The 21,113-nt window shown below is 36.5% G+C and overlaps 1 long non-coding RNA gene across 1 annotated transcript; it reads left to right on the plus strand.

Moving 5' to 3' along the window:
- The first annotated feature begins 12,897 nt into the window (after positions 1-12,897).
- On the plus strand, positions 12,898-14,517 carry LOC131626257 (uncharacterized). Its single transcript, XR_009291081.1, has 4 exons — positions 12,898-13,037; positions 13,125-13,237; positions 13,531-13,614; positions 13,693-14,517. It is a non-coding gene; the product is annotated as an uncharacterized LOC131626257 (long non-coding RNA).
- The last annotated feature ends 6,596 nt before the right edge of the window (positions 14,518-21,113 follow it).

A 21,113-nucleotide genomic window follows, 5' to 3' on the forward strand; every position in this document is an offset into this window, starting at 1 on the left:
AAAAAAGATGGTGGCATGTAGATTCTCTAGAAAGGGGGTGTAGGAATTTAAGCCTAATAAGACAAGATAGAATAATAGTTATACTATAGTAGTTATTTAGAAATAATAAGAAAGGTAGAAGTAGCAGTAAGAAGAATAAAAATAGGTTTTATCAGTAAGAGAAAAAAAGGGGTTTTGAAGGAGATACGTAGAGGTGCAAGCAAAGAGGCAAATCTAGGATTCAATCAGAGACTTAGAGCAACCTTCAAATCAAGGAAAGGGTGGGGTTCTGACTCTATAATAGGATATATGATAAATGGTATGTGGGTTTAGGTTGAAATTCCTAATTTTTATGGTTTTGAAATTGTAAGTTTTGATGAGTAATCCTTGATTTGTGATGATTAATTGTGTTTGGAATTGATTTTATCGATATTAATTTCATTTGGAATAGAGGAACATAAATGATGAGTTTATATATTGACTGTGATATATAAGTATGAGAGGTATGTATATAGATGTGGTGTGCTGGTCTTATGCGAAATTGAAGCCGTGATATATAAAAGTGCATAGCATAATTTCACGGCCATGACGAACCGAAAACATTACTGATACAACATTACATGTTTTATAATATCTATTAATACTTAATGCATTCAAGTGTAGTAAATTAATGAGCAGTTTCTAATTAAATTATAATACAAAGTAACTCTTAGAATAAACGTGGTATTTGTTTATTATTTTGGCTATTAAAATTGAGACTGCTTGTGATACCAGTAGTTCTGCATCATCACTGTCTAGTGTTTCAACTTTCAAGTAACAGTATTGTGAGTAAATTGAGAAACCATTTTTTTAAGTGTTTCAATTTCAAGCTACTAATATATAATAATAATAAATAGTGAAAATTCTAGTAACTCACGCTCGATGTCTAGCTGGATATTATGACATCCACAATTACACAACACAGATAAATAAAACAGAAACGCATAAAAACAATAAAGAACACACAGAATTGTTTACCCAGTTCGGTTCAAACAACCTACTCTGGGGGCTACCAAGCCACGGAGGGAATCCAATATAAGCAGAATTAATTCGGAGTTAAACTCCCCCATTTACAACTCCTCACTTAAAACCTACCCAATGCAATTCCAATCTATTCTTAGACCTGAGTATCTCCATTCACTCCCCCTCAATCACAGCAGTGATTACAAATACACATTAAACAAATTTAGAGAGAAGACACACTTCAAAAACACACCTTGATATGCTTAAAAACTTCAATCAAGAGACACACACTCGTGCTTAAAAGCTTAGAGTGACAATTAACACAAACAACCTATTCCAATGCAATCATCAAAGACAATTGCTTGGAGTACAAGAGACAGCTACAGAACTATGGTTCTTCACAATTAACAAACACTCTCTCTGCATTCCAAATTAGGATTGCAGACTTTTTATATGCAGCTCTTGGGCCTTGGGATTTTTTAGAAACTAATTAGGGTTAACCAAGTTAACCTAATTTACACGCCATCTGGTTGTTACAGAATGTGCTGTCAGCAAAATCTTCTGGATGAAATATTTAGCAAACAATAAAAGGTTTCCTAAACTGTTGATTGAGAGAAATCAGGAAACACAATTAATAAAATATAACATCTGGTTGTTTTGGGGTGACATTACTACTTCTCCCCCTGTTTGGCCACAAAAGTTTCCAAAGCAAACTATTGTCTTCTCCCAATTTTTTTTTGTTAACTCTATGGTTCCTCAAGGATGCAGAGTCCTAACTTGCTCCGCAAGTTTTCAAACTGTGTAGTATCAAGAGCTTTTGTGAAAATGTCAGCTAGCTGAAGTTCAGTGTTCACATGTTCTAAGCAAATTACCTTGTCTTCGACGAGTTCTCTAATAAAGTGATGTCGGATATCAATATGTTTGGTTCTGCTATGCTGAATTGGATTTTTGGAGATGTTGATAGCACTGAGATTGTCACAATACAAAGTCATGACATTCTTTGAAACATTGTATTTAGTCAGCATTTGTTTCATCCAGACCAATTGAGAACAGCTACTACTAGCTGCTATGTACTCTGCTTCAGCAGTTGATAATGAGACACAATTTTGTTTCTTGCTAAACCATTATATAAGATTATTTCCTAGGAAGAAACATCCTCCAGATGTGCTTTTTCTGTCATCAGCACTTCCAGCCTAGTCAGCATCACAATATCCAGTCAGAACAAGGTCACTTCCGTTAGTGTACAATATGCCATAGTCAGAAGTTCCATTTACATATTTGAGAATTCTCGTGACTTGATTTAAGTGACTTACCTTTGGCTCTGCTTGATATCTGGCACATACTCCAACTGCAAATACAATATCTGGTCTGCTGGCAGTTAGATATAGCAAGCTTCCAATAATGCTCCTATACAAACTCTGGTCAACACTTATGCCCCCTTCATCTTTGGATAGCTTTTGATGTGTTGGTGCAGGAGTTCTTTTGTGACTCGCATTATCCATTCCAAACTTTTTCACTATGTTCTTGGCATATTTGCTTTGAGTCAAGAAGGTGGAGTCTTCCTGTAATACGGTGAACTGACTTTTATAATCGAAAATGTACGGTAAGCAAGAGTCGCCACCGACTTTTATTTTATCCAAATTAATTAGAAAGGCTAAAAGAACAGAAAAAAACCTTTAAGAGAAATTTTGAGTTCGGGGGGTAATTATGCAAAGGCAAGGTGTAAGGCACCTTTTGCATCCATGGTTTTCCATGGGCTCTTAATTGCTTTGCTCGTTTTGAAAAGAAAAGTGTAGAAATGAAATAAGACTTTAGCTTGTAAATAAGCGTAGCTTTTTTTGAAGATTTTTGAGAAAATGGTAGAAAAAGATTTTAAACCAGAGCAAAGCAATTAGGGGCAATTACCTGATTAGATGAAAAATGTTCTTTTAGCCTTTCAGGGTGAAAGGGTCTATCCTTGCTATAAGAGGGCAGGAAGCCTTTCATTTGGAGGTTAAAGGGTCGTCGCAGTGTCGTTCGCCATAAGACTGTCCCATGCCATAGAGAGGCAGGTAGTCTAAAGGGAAGGACCAGAATAGCCTTTTCGTAGGCAGCCAGAAGATACCTCAGCCTTTCGTAGGCAACTTCCGAGGGTCGAGATCATTTTTTAGTGTATCGAAAGCAGCATCATTAGGGACCATGATCTTTAATCGAGGCAACATGGCTGAGGTATCCTCGTATTCGAGGGACTGGCTATTCTGCAAAAACACAAGGCAACAGGCAACAAGGCAACAGGCAACAGGCAGCAAAGAGGTTACCCCAAAAGTGTGCGTGGGTGCAACAATCATGTGACTATATTCAGAAAATTATCTTATAATTAATTATCTAAATTGATTTAAGGTTTGCACTCCCTAGGATTACTAACCACACAGTAATATAAACAGTATAATTAAAGCAGTATGAGGAAGGGAAATTGCAACCAGCGGAGGAGAGGGGAATTGAAACCAGCGGGATATAATTAAAAATTAAAACAGAAAATATTAGAGTTTTAGGGTTTAGGGTTACCGATACTCGTAGCTTTGGCAACTGACAAACCCTGAAGATTGGAAAAGAAAGAATAAACAAAAGAAGGGTGAGTGCATTATCGATTCAGCCATAAACAGGGTTAACCCTAATCAATAAAAGTAAAAATATAAGAAAAAGGTAAAGACACTTAGCTTTGATGAAGATTGATGGTCGGAGGTTGCCTGAAGCATTGACTCTGACCCTCGGAGAATTGACAGAAAAATAACAGGAAGCAGTGAGTGTACGGCTAATTCAATGGCAATTAAATTTAACCCTAATTTGATAAAAAAACACAATGAAATAAAATGATTATTTAAAATAAATACGGAATAGGACTTAGCTCTTGATTTGATCTGACATGGTTGGCGGTCGGAGCGTATTCAAGAAGTGAACCTGAAAAAGGCACAGAAAATAAAATATTCTCAGTGCACGGCAGATTCTCGCAAACCCTGATTTGGGCGTAAATTGAATAAAATAACCAAAGTCGATTTAATTAATTATTGGTCTCGCGACCTAATTAATTAAATCGGGAAAGAGAATATAATCGGGAAAAAGCACTTTTTATGATTTAAAATAAATATATGAATCATTATAAATAAAATATATTAACTATTATGAATAAAATAGGTAAGAAAATAATTAAATAAGTATTATATAAAAAAAATAATATATAAATATTATTATTATTATATATATAAAAAAAAAGTTTTGAGAAAACAAACTAATTTTATTAGTAAAAAACAAATAAGACAAATGTGTATATATATGTATTTATAAATAAAATAAAAACATTGTATAATAAAAAATAAAAAAAATTGAAAGTTTCTTATCTGGTGATTTGGTGTGGTTGCCTCCTTGAGGGTCCATGGTGCACCAGCATGTTATTGGCTCCTAGATCATACCACATGAGGATCCAAGGGTGAGAATTGGAGGTGTATCGTAGGCTCACGAGCGCTGCATCTGCAATGGATCAAGAAGAAAATAATGTTAGCAAAATTTATGGCGGAGGCAGGGATCGATCCTGCGTTCTCTCGCCTGAAGACTTTTGGAAACATGTCTCAACCACTACGCCATCTTCGTTTGCTGCCAATATCACACACGAATAACAATATATTAAAATTAATTGTTCATAAATTCAAAAAAGCAAACGCGCCCCCCAGGATATCGTCTTCTCCATGAAGATGATTCTGCAAAACACACACTTTTGGCTACGGTTCCTTATCGTTGCCATAGACCTGCCGAACTCAAAACCGTGGCAATAGTGTACGTGATTCTTGAGGCTGTTGTGCTTGGAAAGGGTTGGGATTGCTTCTAAATTGAACCAGGAACGTGTTGAAATCCTTTAGATGGCTTGAATTAGGCTGCAATCATGAAGACAATTTTGCAATTTTTCTTCACTTTTTGAGAGTTTGAAAGTGGTTCTTGGCTGCCAATTTCCATCCAAAAATCCTCTGACTTTGTTTATGCATTTATATGGAAGCATTAGGTCAACAAAAACAAGAACAAATCTCCTTTGAATCATTGATTTTCAAGCATAAAAATTTGATTAGAAATTTCTTTAAATATTTCCAATTTTGGCTAAATATCAATCTCTTGTCTCAATCTCCAATTGCACGAATTTTGTGTAAAATATGGAGCATTATGGTGATTGATTCTAATTGGAATAGGATCCTTAAGTGAATATTTGATTTTCTATGATTTATATAAATTAAATATCACTTTTAAATGATAAAAAAAATCATATAAAAATCAAACAAAAATAAAAAATTAGTGGAAAGCAAGTTTGGGGCCTTGGATGACTTGTGGATCAAGATTGGGCCATAATAAGTCGGGCTCCTTTGTAAAAATATTCATTTTGAATCCTTTTTCTTTACATTTTTCCTTCCAAAATTAGTCAACTTTGACAAGGTCTATCTCTCTCAATTTTTGAGGTATGGAAGTGTTCTAGGACTTTTTAGAAACCTTAGAGAGTCCTATAACCAATGTCTTTGGTCTCATATCAAAATAATTTTCCATGCTCCTTTTGTGTCCTTTTGAAAAAAGTGACTTTTTGTTGACTTCTGAAAAGGACCTATAATGTTTTGGTCCATATCTCTCAAATGAAGCATTTTTAGACTTGGCATGTGAGAGACAAAGTTGTAGAGAATTCAATTTCCTTCAAATTGAGCTTTGGATGGGAAATTTCTGATGTTCCATGTGGAAGTTATGGCTGGTCAAAGTTCAGTTGACTTTTCCTATACAAAACCCTAATTTAGAAACTTTTTGATTTGTTGATTTTTTGATCTTTCCTTGATGAACCATGATCAATTCTTGATCAAATGGTGAATGATACTTCAATATGAGGATCTTGACAAAAATCAGGAGTTTTGACTTTACTTTGACCACAGTTGACTTTTAGGTCAAGATAGTCGACTGTTGACTTTCTGAACAATTGAGTGACCATTTCTTTGAATTGAGACTTGCCATTTGTCATAGAGATAATGTGAGATATATTGAGCCATATGATATGTCTTGGAGCCATTGATTCACTGATTTTCCTTTGAATGAGCAAAACCCTAGTTTTAGAGCCTTGTATAGGAGAGTGTGTCTTGGAGCTTTGCATCTTGATTTGAATTGGAATGGGGAAAAATGTATGGGCAAATTTTGGGGTATGACACTTCCATTTGCTTGATTTTAAGTACAAGGAAGTAAGTCAATTCTCCAACCATACTCATTTCAAATTCAGTCTGCATTTGACTGACAAAGTGTTTTACCATTGCATCAGACATTCCCCCAAACACTATGTCATCCACATATATCTGTGCAATCACGATTCTTCCATCTGATATTCCTCCTTTCTTATATCCATTAGAGGTAAAAAATTCTGTTAACCTTTCATACCAAGCTCTGAGATCTTGTTTCAACCCATAAAGAGCTTTTCTTAGTTTGTAGATATGATCAGGAAAATTTGGATCAGCAAAGCCTTTAGGTTGTTCCACATATACTTCTTCATTCAAATATCCATTTAGAAAGGCACTTTTTACATCCATCTGATATAGCTTGAACTTCAGGATGCAGGCTACTCCTAGTAGTAGTCTGATTGACTCAAGTCTTGCTACAGGTGCCAAAGTCTCATCAAAGTCTACTCTCTCTACTTGAGTGTATCCTTGAGCTATTAACCTGGCTTTGTTTATGGTTATGACACCTTGTTCATCAGACTTGTTCTTATATATCCACTTGGTACCAATGATATTCATTCCTTCTGGTCTAGGTATCAGTTCCCATACTTCATTTCTTTTGAACTGTGCAAGTTCATCTTGCATGGAATTGATCCAAAATTCATCTGTCAAGGTTTCCTTTACGTTTTTTGGTTCAATTTTGGACACAAAGAAGGAGTTGGCTATAGTTCCTCTTGATCTGGTCACTATTCCACTGTTGAGATCTCCGATGATAAGTTCCTTGGGGTGATCTTTCTGAATTCTAATAGATGGATCATTGCTGATTGCCTCGGGTTCTGGTTCTGAAGGAGTCTCATTACTCACTTCAGGTTGGTCTGTCTGTTCAGCCTGAATTCCAAGGAATGTTTTGACATTCTCTATGACATCGAATTCTCCATGTTGATCATCAACAATCACATTGAAGGATTCCATCAACACTTGTGTTCTGGTGTTGAATACTCTATAGGCTCTGCTGTTTGTGGAGTATCCCAAGAATATGCCTTCATCACTTTTGGAGTCCATTTTTCTTCTTTGGCCTCGATCTGTCAGGATATAACACTTGCTACCAAACACATGAAAATACTTGACACTTGGTTTCTTACCTCTCTAGAGTTCATAGAGAGTAGAGGAGGTTCCCTTTCTCAATGTTACTCTGTTATGGACATGGCAGGCTGTGTTCATAGCCTTAACCCAAAAGTACATAGGTAGCTTCTTAGCATGAATCATCGCTCTGGCTGATTCTTGTATAGTCCTATTTTTCCTTTCTACTACTCCGTTTTGTTAAGGTGTAATAGGAGAGGAAAATTCGTGACTGATCCCTTCAGTTGAGCAGAATTCAGCAAATTTATAATTCTCAAATTCCTTTCCATGATCACTCCTGATTCTGATGACGGCGCTCTCCTTTTCTCTTTGCAGTCTAGTGCAGAGCTCCTTAAACACTTCAAATACGTCTGATTTTTCTCTAATGAAGCTTATCCATGTGTATCTGGAGTAATCATCAACCACTACATATGCATACCTTTTTCCTCCAAGACTTTCCACTTGCAGTGGTCCCATTAGATCCATATACAACCGTTCCAAGGTTTTAGAAGTAGTGAGTTGACTGGTCTTTGGATAAGACGTCCTGGTTTGCTTGCCAGCCTGACATTCTCCGCACACTTTGCCTTCATCAATCTGTAGTTTTGGAATTCCTCTCACAGCTTTCGTGTTTATGATCTTTTTCATTCCTCTCAGATGTAGATGACCCAGTTTTTTATGCCACAGTCTCACCTTTTTTTCTTCTTTTGCCATGGAGCATATAGATGAATGACTTGCTGTTTTGTGTTCCCACAAGTAACAGTTGTCTTTGGATCTCACTCCCTTCATGAACTCTACATTTTCTTCATTAGTGACCACACATTCATCTTTGGTGAATCTGAATCTTAGACCTTGATCACACAGTTGACTAATGCTGATCAAGTTTGCAGCTAGTCCTTTGACCACCAGAACACTGTCTAGTTGAGGGGCTCCTGAATGTTCTAGCTTTCCTACCCCTTTAATCTATCCCCTGGCTCCATCACCAAAGGTCACATAGCTAGTGGAATGCGACTTGATTTCTTCTAACAAGTTCTTCATTCCTGTCATGTGTTTTAGACATCCACTATCAAAATACCAGTCTCCTTTGGTTGACACCCTCAAGGAGGTGTGAGCAATCAATGCAGAACCTTTGGCAACCCATTGTTGTTTCTTGATAAGGTTATGCTGCTTGAGATTGTTCGTATTTGTTTACCATGGGTAACCAAACAGTTTGTAGCAGAACGGTTTTAGGTGGCCAAACCTTCCGCAGTAGTGGCAACTCAATTTCTGAAATTTCTTCTTTGTTTTGTTCCAGTTCCTCATTTCATGATGTCGTGACATCGATACTGACGTTTGATTTACATGTTGAGATTTAGGTTCTGACATTTTCCACCCTAGATTGGGTTCAGTTTTTTTCATAAATCCTAATCCAGACAAATTCCCTACTTCCTGTCCAAGTTCAAGAATCTTTTCAAGGGAGTCAGTCCCATTGTTCAGCATTCTGCTTGATCTTGACATATGATCTAGTTTGATGTTGAGAGTGCTGACTTCACCGTTGAGGTGTGCTATGGTTTCTAGAAGTTCTTTCTTCTCGATTTCGAGTTCTTCTGTAATTTTCTTTTGCTTCTCCCTTAATCTCCATAACTCAGTACTTTTGACTCTTAGATCATTGTATGAGGCAGCCAGTTCTTCGAAGGTAGAATCCTTTTTGCCGAATTTGTGTTCAAGTGTACACACACTTGTTAGAGCAGCACATTCCTCTTCAGCATCACTATCCGAGTCTCCATCAGATCGAGTTATAGACATACCTTTTCTTTGCTATTTGAGATAGGTGGGACATTCAGCTCTAATGTGTCCATATCCTTCACATCCATGATACTGAACCCCTTTTCCCTGATCTGACTTCTCTTTAGTTTTGAATCTTCTACTAGGATCATAGGTCTTGCTGATGTCATTGGAAGTGTTCTTAACATTGAATCTGGACTTCTGATCAACCCTTTTAATAAATCTGTTGAATTGTTTTCCAAGCATGGCTATGGCTTCTGATAAATTTTTATTACTTCCACCATTGTTTTCTCTTGAATTGTCTTCTGTGTTGGAGACAAAAGCTATGCTTTTGTTTTTCTTTTCAACAGACTCACAAATACTTAACTCAAAGGTTTGTAGAGAACCAATGAGTTCGTCCAACTTCATGTTACTGATGTCTTGGGCTTCCTCTATGGCAGTCACCTTCATATCAAATCGCTTAGGCAGTGATCTGAGGATCTTTCTTACCAATTTTTCCTCAGACATTTTTTCTCCAAAGGCTCCTGAGTTATTTGAAATCTCAAGAACATTCATATAGAATTCATAAATGGTTTCATCCTCTTTCATCTTGAGATTTTCAAACTTAGTGGTAAGCATTTGATGTCTCGAAATCTTTACCTTGGATGTGCCTTCATGTGTTGTTTTGAGAATATCCCAAGCTTCTTTAGCTAGTTCACAGTGTTGCACAAGCCTGAATATGTTCTTGTCAATTCCATTGTGTCGCGGGCGAAAAATCGTTTTGTTCCTCTTTTTTGTGGGATGAGACACCTGATGCCTTCTTTGGGCTCGAGTGCTCATAAAAAATGATTTTTCTTTTGTATCGACCAAACTTTTTATTATTTCCAAAGGAGGAAAAGGAAAAAAGCTGCAATAACCTAAAAGTGGGGGAGAGATCTTGGGTAAGAGGGTTGGTTATACGAAGGGAAGGTATTAGCACCCAACGTATCTATAGTACTCTATAGGTTTCTTTGCTTTGTTTTTCATTCCATTCTTGTTATGGTGGAGGTTCTTGTGAGAAAGAGGTGGGACCTAAGGTGTTTGTTTGATTATGCTCGCAAAGATCATCGCGATCCTCTGCATACATATCCCTTAGAGGGAATCAGAGCATCTGTAGCTCGGGGTCTACGGGTGCTAAGGTTTGAGTGGTTTTTTTGTTTTGTTTTGCTCGCCAAGGATCGACCTTGTGCCTACGTATTCTCAAAGGGATGTTGAGAAAGTCAGAGCAATCGTAGTTCCCACTTATGCTAGTGGAAGCAAAGGAAAATAGACAAATGTCGTCTAAATGCTAGATGTATCTAATCTATATCATCACATACATCTGTTTGATTTTTGTTTGTTTAACCAGCCTTGTGGCAAAAACTTTCAATGAAGTCAGCCTTGTGACAAAAAGTTTTGATTAATCAGCCAGCCTCGTGGCAAAAGTTTCAATGAAGTCAGCCTTGTGACAAAAACTTTGATTAATCAGCCAGTATGGTGGCAAAACGGTTTGATTGATTAGCCAGCCTTGTGGCAAGAAAAAGTTTGATTGATTAGCCAGCCTTGTGGCAAAAAAAGTTTGATTTTGATTGATTGATTGTTTGTGATGATATAGAAGAGATACTCCTAGCATAGAGATGAAAAATGTCTAATCTCCTAGGGTATTTGATTTGGATATTGGGGATGCTTATAAGAAGCCCGTGGGTCCTTGTACGAAGCCCAAGAGGAGGCTATCCGAGGGTCCTTGCATTGTAAGCCCAAGAGGAGGCTATGGGAGGGACAATCCAGGGTCCTTGCATTGTAAGCCCAAGAGGAGGCTATGGGAGGGTCACTCGTTTGTACAAAGCCCAAGGGGAGGCATGGTATAGTTGGTTTGAGCTCTTAGAGCGATTTCACCGGGAAACCATACTCTATGTCCTAACCTAAACTAGTGGAGATTCTTTGCACGAAGCCCAATAGGAGGCTATGGGGAACCTAGTGTTGTACTAAGTTGAACAAGCACACATATCACACATATGAACAAACATGAACAAGTATGAACAAACATGAACAGGTATGAACAATTATATATATATGACAAAGTGTGTGTATATAATGGAGTTTATGAAGGAAATATACCTGTAAGCATGATCCATTTGTATACACAGGGCTCGGGACTCACACTCGGGGAGAAGTCCACTTGAGTTTATTCAAAGCTATGTAAACAGGTATTTACAAAGGGGCTTGGGACTTATACCTACATGGAGGCCCATGGTATATTTTTGGGAAGATTTAAAGAAAACCTTCATTTTTGGTTTGTTATTCAAAGTTAAAAAGTCAAACTGATCGAGGTATGTACAAAAAAGTGTATGTACAAAAAAGTGTATGTACAAAAAAGGCGTACAATGAAATACCTAATTTCATGTACTGGAATGGGTATGTACAAAAGGGGCTCGGGACTTATACCTACATGGAGGCCCATGGTATATTTTATAAAACATGGTTGATTGTTTTATTTACAGACGCGAGGTTTGAAAAACCGTTTGAAAGTTTGTTTTGAAAGAGTTTTCTGTACAAAGAAAAACTGTATAAAAGAAAAAGAGTGGGTCTTATACTCTCTAATATTCGAGAGGCCCCACTGTTTTGAAAAACAATGGATGATTTGAAAGTGAATTGATCACTGTTGTGAAAACAGTTGATTGAATTTTAGGCTTACCTCGAAGAATGAGAAAATTGGATTTCTGAGTTTGAGGTGTTACCGTGATCCTTAAGTGGTATGCTTGGAATAAATTAGGATTTCAACAAATGTTAAGCATCCTCACCAGCAGAAAAGAATGTCGAATAAGTTCACAGCTTTCAGCATTCCATGATCATCCAGTAATTGTTTAAGGAATTCTACAACAAATGGAAGACCAAACAAAACAGACAAATCCAAAAGACAACAGAGAAATAATCTCGAAGTCTTGGATGAAGTGAGAAAATTCAAGTGATGTGCAATAATAATCAAATAGAAATTTAAATGATTAACTACACAAGATAACATGAAAATATTAAATTCAAAAGTAAAAAATTAATTCTAAAAGAAGATATTTTTGTGATTTTTTCCATGAAAAGATAAAATAATTAGAAACACAAACTTAAATATGCATCTAATATATTTTTGTTGTTTTTTATGAGAAGAAGAAAATAATTAGAAACATAAATAAAATATGTATCTAATATTTTTTTTGGAGTTTTAATAAGAATTAAAAAAACACTTATTAACATATGAAAATATTAAAAACAAACTTTTAATCTTAAAACATATTTTTTTGTCATTTTCTAATAAGGGTTAGAAAATAAAAATAAAATACTAAGTCTTTTATGAAAAATCCTTTTAAAGAAAATTAAATAGATAGTTAAAAAAAAACTAGTAATGGGCCAGGGGTGTGAAAATCTAATTGGGGGGTGAGAGCCCAATTGAAACAACAAGCTGAGTGAATAAAAAGAGATGGACCGGACCGGGTCGGGTTAGTGTGACCCGGATCCGCCTCTTAACAAGCAAGGATGGGTTGAAAGAAACCCTAAAAACAAAACATAGAGGCAGCGCCTCTTTCCCTTTCTTTTCCATATTTCACGCTTCTGAAAAAGAAAAAAACAAAAGGAGAACAACCAAAACCGATTTCTCAGCTCTCTCGATCGAACAACAACAAGCTTTAATCAGTTTCTTTCTCTCTCAGTAAAACAACAAAACAGCGAATCTCTCTCTCAAGCTCACAGTCTCTCTCGGTGAAACAGCAACAAAAAAAAGCGACCTTGCTTTCGGATTCACGGTCTCTCTCTTCGCGAAGAACAACGATGAAGACAACTTCATCTTTCTCTCTATTTTCCTCGCTGCTCGTTGTGAACAACAATGGAAGAGCACGAAATTCTTCCTCTCAAACACTCTCTTTGTTCTCGGTTCCTCATGACAACAACAACGGTTGAATAATCACAACTCTCGGATTTTCATGGCTTGAGGTAACACAATTTTGTTTCAATTTCGTTTTTCTCTTTTTACGACTTAACAACAAATGTTTATGCCCTCTGTATTTTCGTTTTTTTCAGATGATATACAAGAAAGAAATATTTGTAGTAATGATTAAAGAGTAATATTGAGCGTGAGGTGCAAAGTATACTTACCTTCGGCGAGGAAATGTTCGCCAGATTTTGAATTTGAGGTAAGTTCTTGTTTACTCTGCTTCTGAAAGTTGCTGCAAGTTTGTCGTTATTGCAACTGAGTTGTGATTCTGAATTTTTGAACATGTATGTTGTTACTGCTGCTTTGCTTTGAATTAGTTGATGTTGCTGCTGAACCGGGACTTTGTTGTTGTTGTCTCTGCGTTTTTTTCACTTGCAGCAACAACAACAGTCTTCGAATTTGTGTATTTTACTCAATTTCGTTCACAATTGGTTTCTTTTTTATGATAATAACATACGCTTTCTCTTTTTTCTGGAAATTTTGTTTTAACAGAGAAACATGTTCATAACAATATTGAGATTAAGAGTGAAATTGACTTACCTACGGCGAGGAGAGTTTCGCCGGATTATCGTTGAGGTATGTGTTGACTCCTCTATTGTTACTAACAATCTTAAATTGTTACTAACAATTCTCTAACAACCTTGCTTGTTGTAGGCTTTTGATGAAGATGGCCACCACCTCTTTGGATATTAGGGAGACTTGAAGATGGAATTCAAGTTGGAACTCTCCACCAAGGTATGAAGAATTTTTCCTTTACTCTCTTCAAACCATGGAACTTTGTAACTAGGAATTCTCACTTCTCAAGTGGTTTTCTTTGGTTTGAAGAATTGCTTCTTCTTGCCAAGAAACTTTAAAACTATGAGAGAAAAGAGAGAAATGAGAAAGCTAGTAGTATAGTAGCTTTGGTGTGATTTGCAATGAAGTGAGGCCTTCTATTTATAGGAAAAGTTAAGGAAGTGTTTGGCATTTGGTAATAAACTTGATATCCAAATTGTAATCATTGCAAAAATCTCATAAGAATAAGAATATTCTTTATGACATTATTTCTTATGCAAGTGGGAAAAAATATCTTTGATTCCTTTTTGTCTTGAATTATTTCTTTGCTAAATACACCCCTTTTTGTCTTGATTTGGGCTTTTGAATATTTTGTTGAGCTTTTTGCTAATCTCACCCTTCTTGTTTCTTTTTCCATGTGACATGAGCATTCTTGATGAAAGCATGAAGAAATTCAATTTTGAAGAATGAAGACTTTGAAGATTGAAGAATTCAAGAAAGTCTTTGAAGCTTTACTTTTCTTTTTCTTGTAATTCCAATTTATTCCAACTTTAAATTGTATGAACTTTGCATTCTTGAAAATGAATGGAATTTTGTAATTCTTGAACTTTAGATAAAGTTCCTTTGTAATTCATTTGTTCCATGTAAATGCTTGAACTTCTTTTAGAACTTGAATGAAATTATTATTCAATCATGAAATTCCAATATTCTTGAGTGAAATTGTTATTCAAGCATGAAGCTTTGAATATTCTTGAATGGTCTTTGAATTTAAAAATTCAATTCCCTTTGATATAGAAAATGATGGGAAATCCTTGGAGTAGCATGAAACTTTAAGTCTTGAAACACATTCTTGCCACCATGAATTGTTTCAAATTTGTACCAACTTTCAAATAATCAATTCTTCACCATGATGAATCCATAAGCCAAGAGTCGCGGAATAAATTCCAAACAAATCTCTTGAATCACACAAATGGCAATGGCGCATTTAAAATGAAAACATCCACGAACATGAAATTATCTTGCAAAGAAATGTTGACTGTTGATCTTGAATTGAGACACAATTTCCATTGGATGTTGTCATAGGGATTATTTGAAAATGATTGAAACCTTTGATTGACTTCCTGGGGATTTTTAGGGTTTCCCAAATGTGATCCCTGATTTTAGTCCCTGATAGTTCAAAACCCTAATCTGATGATTTGAAATTTCTCTGTTGATCAATCCTTGTGTAGGAGATGTTATAAGCCAATGGATTAAATCAAAATGATGTACTTGGGATCTTGAGGTCATGTCCCAAGTCACTAGGTCAAATCCTGAGCAAAAGTCAAGAGTATGCTGTCTTCAGTCAAAACCCTAATTCAGTCGATCCAAAGCTGCTGAGCTTGTTGACATGAATCTCTGAGGACCAAATATTGATTGTAGATGAATATGATTCTTTGAGATGAAGGGAGAACAAAACCCTAATTGACTGTTATTTGCACTGATGAGTGATTTCCTGATTAAATCCTGCTAAGTCACAAGTAGCAAACACAAGCTATGCAATTTGTTAGAGATGCAGATGATGCATATGCAATGATATGAGGTGGTATCTTAGGTCAAAAATTGGGGTATGACACATTGAACAAGGCACTTAGGGCCTTGGAATTGCCCAAAGCTAGCTTTTCTTAGTTTTGCTCCATTGAGTTTTAGGAATTATAACAGTGGTTCCATCTTCCATAACCTTCTCAGGATGTTTCCATCCGCTTTCCACAGCTCTCCAGGCCTTGCTGTCCACAGACTTTATGACTGATACCATACGAGGTTTCCAGTAATCATAGTTAGATCCATCCAGGATGGGTGGTCTATTCCCAAACACTAACAGTTCCTTCTCCATAGTACCAAAATTTTGTTATCCTTAGATCTCACCCAGATGTAAACATGCAGGGTGCCTGCTCTGATGCCAATTGAAAATTCTAGTAACTCACGCTCGATGTCTTGCTGGATTTTATGACATCCACAATTACACAACACAAATAATTAAAACAGAAACACATAAAAACAATAAAGAACACACATAATTGTTTACCCAGTTCGGTTCAAACAACCTACTCTGGGGGATACCAAGCCAGGGAGGGAATCCAATATAAGCAGAATTAATTCGGAGTTAAACTCCCCCGTTTACAACTCCTCACTTAAAACCTACCCAATGCAATTCCAATCTATTCCTAGACCTGAGTATCTCCACTCACCCCCCCTCAATCATAGCTGTGATTACAAATACACATTAAACAAATTCAGAGAGAAGACACACTTTAAAAACACACCTTGATCTGCTTAAAAGCTTCAATCAAGAGACACACACTCGTGCTTAAAAGCTTAGAGTGACAATTAACACAAAACCTATTCCAATGTAATCATCAAAGATAATTGCTTGGAGTACAAGAGACAGCTACAGAACTATGGTTCTTCACAATTAACAAACACTCTCTCTGCGTTCCAAATTAGGATTGCAGACTTTTTATATGCAGCTCTTGGGCCTTGGGCTTTTTTAGAAACAAATTAGGGTTAACCAAGTTAACCTAATTTACACGCAATCTGTTTGTTACAGAATATGCTGTCAGCAAAATCTCTGGACGAAATATTCAGCACACAATAAAAGGTTTCCTAAACTGTTGATTGAGAGAAATAAGGAAACACAATTAATAAAATATAACAGCTCCTGCTGTCACACAAGGATGTCATGACATCGGTCATAGGATTCGAACCTACGTAGAAAAACTACAACAGATTTACAGTCTGTCGATTTTGACCATGACATTCACTACAAAACCTGTACTAGCTTAACATATATGCAGCCTGCATAACACAATATCAAACATGTCATGACATCAGTCAAGACATTAAACACTCAGGTATGTTTTACCACAAATGCAGCCAACATGAAAACATCTTCAAATAGTATAATATTTAGGAGTTAAATATTTGAGTTAATGAGATAATTGAAGTTATTTTCAATTCTGATAGAATTGTTAGAGTTGTCAATAAAGTTGATAGAGTTGTCAATAGCAGTGTAGTATTAAGTTACCCGAGTCGTAATAAGAACATTAATACGAAGAGGAAAATATTAGTAAGTTTAGTCGATAATTAATTATCCGGTTGTCGTATAATTTGGTTGATTTGTTATGCGGTACGCTTGTTGAAAATTGTGAATTTACAGGTGGTGTTGTATCTGGTTGGATTGCCTCTATTTATTGGCAAATATCAAGTTGTAGGCTTATAGCCAATGTTGATGTTGTTGTTAAACAATCGTTGTTGTGTTGTTGTTGTTGCATTCATTGTTGTCGCATACATAGCATATTCAAGTTGGAGTTAATGCTCAATAAGTTGGCCTGGATTGGCAAATATTAAGTTGAAGGCTTATGCCTTGTTGACGCCTCTATTAAATTTTGGATTTTAAGTTGGGAGTTTTGCTTCGTTGGTACCACATGCATGTGCATCGTAAAAGTCGCATTCGTGTCGCATATTTGAATTGTTATCATTATAATATAATGATGTTTTGTGCTGTTGAATTGTGATGATTTATGTTGTTTGAAAGTTGCTGAAGTCGTGATTTTATATAATTTGATCTGATATATTGTTTATCATACACTCGATTATATGGTTTGATATCTCACCAATTCTGTTTGAATGTTACCCTTATGTTGGTAAGGTGCAGGTAATCCAGAGTGAAGGCTGCGCGTCTTCTTTAGTTCGAGTCAGGTGTTGGTCGCTCTGATACGTAACACTTGGGGGGAGTGAATGTGTGCTTTCTTCATTGTTGGTTTTTGTTATGTTGCTGAATTCTTAAGTTGTTTTCATTAAAGACTTGATGTCTTAAAATTGTTTTGAATTGGATAAGATGTTTGATATTTTCAGTTGAAATTATGAATCCGCTGCGTAGTAATAAAAGTTGTTTTAATTTTAAAGACTAAACAAGTTGTTATTGGTTCATCAGAAATTATGTGGTATGTATCTGAATTACAATTTGATTGAGTGTCGTTGTTTTAAAGTTGAAAGTGTAGCATCTCATGTTATGTTGGAAATTTTGTAACTCTGATTTTTATAATATTCGTTGGGTAGAAATGGGGTGTTACATGTATTGAAGATCTGAACTAAGCTAGTCAAGCAAAAGACCAGATACCAAGATCCAAGAATCATAAGTGCTTTCAACAATGAAAGAACTTGTTTTTCTGATTGGCTGTTCCTATATATCTGGAAAACAATGTTCCAAATCTTAAAGGATTCTGAAACAAAATCTGGATAAGCTATAGCATCACAAGACCACTCCAAATCAGAAATCGAGTATCATTTTTCAGAAGAGTTGTAGCTACCAGTTCTGATAAATGAAACTCTGACTCTTACAAGATAATGATTATATACTTCACAGCAAAGTAGTGTCTAGACTACACATCAAAATCATTACCAGAAAGATGAAGACAAGTTGATCTCTTCCAAGCTTACTACTTCAAAACCAGAAGCACATTATTTGAAGATAAGATCAAAATAAATTAGTCAAGAAGAAAATTGTACAACAGTACATTACAAATTCCACTATAATCAAAAGGGAGTACATTTTTACAGAAGTTGTCTCCCACCAACTCAAAACGTATCAAGCTACAAGAAAAAGGAAAGTACTATCTATAGTAATGCTTGAATCTATTCGTTGGGAACTAGCCGTTGGAAGTCAAAAGGACCTTCTTATCCTTCAACGTCTCTTTTGAGAGCTATAAAAGAAGACAAAATCGTCTAACAAAGGTTGACGACATTGGCAACACCTATGTTGTTCAAATCACATCTATTGATTAAAATACAGGTGATGTAGCCCTTGATGCCATTGGTATCGCTACTGATGTCACTGCTATTAACATTATAGTCGATGTTCATACTGCCATAACGGTTGTTGTAGTTGCAGTTGTTAATTGTTGTTTTGGCTTGAATGGAACTCAACCAACACAGATTAATAAGAACAAACATATGAGCAAAGAAGACAATGCTTAGAAGCTGATGATAAGAAGCATATGTTAAAACATAAGTTGAAGCTCATGCTAACTCAAAATGCTACTAGGCCAATTAGTTGATGCTAGTGCCTAAGTTGTTATGCAGAAGCTGATCAGATCGAAGAAGAGAAGAAATAAGATTCTACAAGATGCTACTCAACTCTAATCATATACATCTTGATAGAAATCAGAAGAAGCAAAGAGTTTTTGCTCGTGACTTGCTCAACAAAGAAGATGAAGAAGAAGACCATTACAAGATGCTACCCAACATATAATCATATACATCTTTATAGAACAATGTAATAAACACAAGATCTATTGATCGTATTGTGTTATAGGTTTAAAATTCTTCATGTAAATTGTTTTAATATAGGAGTTGTTGCTTAAAATTATGTTAAACAATATGTGATTAATTTATTGTGTAATCTACTTAAGAGAAGCAATCATGTTAACACAAATATTATCAACTGTATGTTGATGGTTCCTTGAGAGATTGAGTGAATATCAGAAGCTTAAGAAGATAATGGCAGTGAGTCATTATGGAAATCCTCTTAGAAAACCGAGTGAAGGTCAGAACTCTAATGGGGTAAATGAACGTTATATCCGTCGAGATCACTAAACGGTTCATTTCTTGGTGGTTAGTCACTTGCGGGTAGCTTGTGTGTAACACCCCGATATCCGCTGCACACATCAACCGTGTCGGCCAACCGAGCATGTTACCCGGCTTAATCAATAATCACCCCTAGGTCCGCTTACCGGCTGCCCAGGAAATATTATTTTTGCCTCCCGCAGGAATCGAACCATGTACCTAGGGGTTAAGTACATATTCATAGAAATTCCTGCTACCAATTGAGCTACTAGCTCAAGTGGTAGCAGGAATTGCTATGAATATGTACTTAACCCCTAGGTACATGGTTCGATTCCTGCGGGAGGCAAAAACAATATTTCCTGGGCATCCGGTAAGCGGACCTAGGGGGATTATTGATTAAGCCGGGTAACATGCTCGGTTGGCCGACACGGTTGATGCGTGCAGCGGATATCGGGGTGTTACATTAACACCCGAGGCCGAAGAAGGCGAGGGGTGGTTGCACCGCATGGAACACCTAAGGCCGAAGTGGGCAATGGTGGTCGCCACATCGGAATGAGAGGGATCCTAAGGCTGCGCAAGTAAGAGACTGCATAGTTGAAGGAATGCATATAAGGATTGATGGGTACTACCTATACCAACAAGATGCATCTTCTTTTCGGTAGCCCGTTCCATAAGAACTCCACAGTTAAGCATGCTTGACTTGGAGTAGTATTGGGATGGGTGACCTTCTGGGAAGTTTCCCGGAAAGCATGCGAGTGAGGTCAAAGCATGCTAAAAAGACCCGTGTTGGTTTGTGGGGTCAGTCGATCATCCCAAAAGTAGTCTGGGGCGTTAAAAATGGTATCAGAGCTAGACCTCTCCCAGTACGATGTGGTTCAAGGACGAACCATGCGGAAGCTGGTGGGCATGTAACACCCGAGGCCGAAGAAGGCGAGGGGTGGTTGCACCGCATGGAACACCTAAGGCCGAAGTGGGCAATGGTGGTCGCCACATCGGAATGAGAGGGATCCTAAGGCTGCGCAAGGAAGAGACTGCATAGTTGAAGGAATGCATATAAGGATTGATGGGTACTACCTATACCAACAAGATGCATCTTCTTTTCGGTAGCCCGTTCCATAAGAACTCCATAGTTAAGCGTGCTTGACTTGGAGTAGTATTGGGATGGGTGACCTTCTGGGAAGTTTCCCGGAAAGCATGCGAGTGAGGTCAAAGCATGCTGAAAAGACCCGTGTTGGTTTGTGGGGTCAGTCGATCATCCCAAAAGCAGTCTGGGGCGTTACAAAGTGTAACACCCCATTTTTAATTATTTAATCGTCGTGTGTTATTTTAATTGTTTGGCCTTGTTAAGGGTGTGTGGTTGAGCGTGTAGGTGTGGAGTCCATAGTGGGACGGGTAGCCTGGAAATGTCGGTAGTAATTATGTGATATAAGTAATAATAGTTTTATTTTTATTATTATAATTACTACCATTATTATTATTATTATTGTTATTATTATTATTATTGTTATTATTATTTTTATGCTTATTATTATTATTATTATTAATGTTGTTATTTTTATTAATAGAATAATAGAATGAATATTATTTAGTGATTTATTAAATAATTATTTAATTAGGGAAGGGTAAGGTTGGAATTAGGTATTAGAGGTCTAAGGGTTAGTATTGGAATAAAAGAGAATTAAAAGTTGAGAAAAGGGAGA

The sequence above is a fragment of the Vicia villosa genome, unplaced genomic scaffold, assembly GCF_029867415.1.
Source record: "Vicia villosa cultivar HV-30 ecotype Madison, WI unplaced genomic scaffold, Vvil1.0 ctg.000278F_1_1, whole genome shotgun sequence".
NCBI classification, from domain to species: Eukaryota; Viridiplantae; Streptophyta; class Magnoliopsida; order Fabales; family Fabaceae; genus Vicia; species Vicia villosa.